This window comes from Saccostrea cucullata, unplaced genomic scaffold (assembly GCF_032062105.1).
Source record: "Saccostrea cucullata isolate Sc308-1 unplaced genomic scaffold, CSIRO_AGI_Scuc_v1 ctg5932, whole genome shotgun sequence".
NCBI classification, from domain to species: Eukaryota; Metazoa; Mollusca; class Bivalvia; order Ostreida; family Ostreidae; genus Saccostrea; species Saccostrea cuccullata.
The window spans coordinates 33,444-35,661 of record NW_026929533.1 but is presented as its reverse complement, the minus strand read 5'-3'; the positions used below and the strand labels follow the sequence as shown (position 1 = coordinate 35,661).

The following is a 2,218-nucleotide window of genomic DNA, read 5'->3' as shown; positions in this document are numbered from 1 at the left end:
ATTTTGGACCGTAATATGTAATAAAAGTTAGGAAGTAAAATACTACAATATTCTATTTTTTAACATGTATTACCATATCCAATATGTACAGATAAATAATTTAAACGAAATCATGGGAGGGTTTACATTCCAAGGAAATGAATCATTTAAACTAAAAGAATGAATTATACAATCTGAGATAACGGATTGTGTAATTTGAGGAACGAATTGATAATCTGTGAGAATGAATTGGCAATTTCTTATAACAGATTGTCAATCCGAGAAACGGATTGTATAAATCAAGAACTCGGTTTACTTTTATAAATTTTAAAAATTCTATGTCCCTTCATGGCTTTCATACATTTCATACCTGCATGGCTGCCAGGGTTGTAAAAAAGAAAGTAGACAATAGACGCAATGTTACTTCAGGGCAAAATCCCTTGGGCAAGGCTGTTCGTGAGCACGGGAGTGTTGATAAACCATCCAGTGAATTTGACCATCCATGTCTATGATGTCCGATAATTGGAAAGTGTCTGAAAAATTGAGAAAATTGAAATTCTAACCACATACTTTATGCAGATTGGAAATACAACAGCAGTCTATAAAACAGCTTGTTCCATATCTGGAATTCATTCAGATAGATATTACATGTTTAAATAATGTGTCTGTATGAATAATCAAGCATCATAAGTATTATGTGTTTCAAACACTTATTTTTCAAAATATAAAACTTGTATGCATATGATATCATGAGAATGACACAAATGAAATTATAGACTTTATTTTTTGAAATTTTAGAAATACAGAAATTTTCAGTTCCAAAAAAAAAATTACCTGTTCATTGGTGTCCTTACATATTAATTGACCTTCGTAGTTCATGGTGGGCTTAGAAAGTGGGTATTCACAGATGAAAGTATTGTTGCATATGGTGAAAGCACCCTAAAATTTCAATGTGAAAGTGGTACATGTACACACTGGTACATAGATATGAAAACAACTATCCATTATCATGACAACTTTGATTTTACTTTGAACTTACGTGTGATTGTCAAAAGCATCAAAGTTCAAAAGCAATGCAAAATTGGCTGAACGATACGAAACACGCACACTGAAACATAAAGATCTAGTACATGTGTACATTTAGTTTTCTTTTGAACGTGAACTAATGCGTTTTAAACTTAAACTTTTCAGTCAATATACACGTATTCTCACCTGCTAATACCAAAGGCATGTCCGTATTATTTGATTCATTGATGTGAGGATCTTCGTCGTGAAATAATCATGAAAATTGACGTTCAGATTTCGGATCACCATTATGTTTACATCAAAGCGGAAACACGTGTTTATTCAATTCGTATCAACTCATACAGTGATGAGTCGTATTTATTTATAAATGCGAGTTTGTGTATTGTTAAATATAGATCTAATTAAATTGCAAATTAATAAGTATACAGTATAACAAGATACAACAATATTAAAAATCTGATTTATTTTTTTTAGTAAAGATCGACGTTTTGGAAATCTACAATTTTTATCAATATATATTGTATATCACTTCATGAAATATACATCATTACATGTAGATGAATAAATCAACATGATTCACTTCACAAAAGGCAGAACGAAAGTATATATTTGTTTTTTTTAAATCTATTTTTTTTTTGTATTATGCATTTATTTCAGTAAAAAAATATATTTAAATGGTCAAAAAAGTCTTATAAAAGAATTTGTTGTTTCGAGTAACATGAGTAAGACGCAACAATATCGACCTTGACGTTACATGTAAATATTGACCGATTTTTCCATAAAAACTATGCAAAGGTCACAAATTCAAATTATCTTATTTAAGAAAATACTGAGCGTAAGAAGACCTATAAGGGCTTTTTGGAAAGGAAATGTTCTATACTTTTACCAGCTTTATTTTGTTTTCCCTATTTCAACACAGAAATAAACGTAAAACTGAGCTTTGTTTAAATATTACGAATAAAATCGAGAAAAAACACATAAGTGCAAGAAAATTCTGGTTTTTAAAATATACCTTAAAGTAATAACAATAATTTTTACATATTTTAAAAGTAGAGAAAATATGCTTTAAGAATATACCATGCTTTCCTATAAAGTTAATCAGGAAAAAAATTGTCAATCGTCTGGAAAATCGGCAATCGCTTTGGAAAATTACGCCATTTTCAAAAAGTCTCGTTTGTCTTTACAACGTAAAATTGATTAAATACCGGCAATC

General features: G+C 29.5%; 1 long non-coding RNA gene across 1 annotated transcript; it reads right to left on the bottom strand.

Moving 5' to 3' along the window:
• Positions 1–425: 425 nt before the first annotated feature.
• On the bottom strand, positions 426–1,376 carry LOC134281124 (uncharacterized). The gene is made up of 3 exons (XR_009995020.1): positions 1,192–1,376; positions 814–918; positions 426–512 (listed from the first exon to the last, which is right to left on the bottom strand). It is a non-coding gene; the product is annotated as an uncharacterized LOC134281124 (long non-coding RNA).
• Positions 1,377–2,218: the final 842 nt, after the last annotated feature.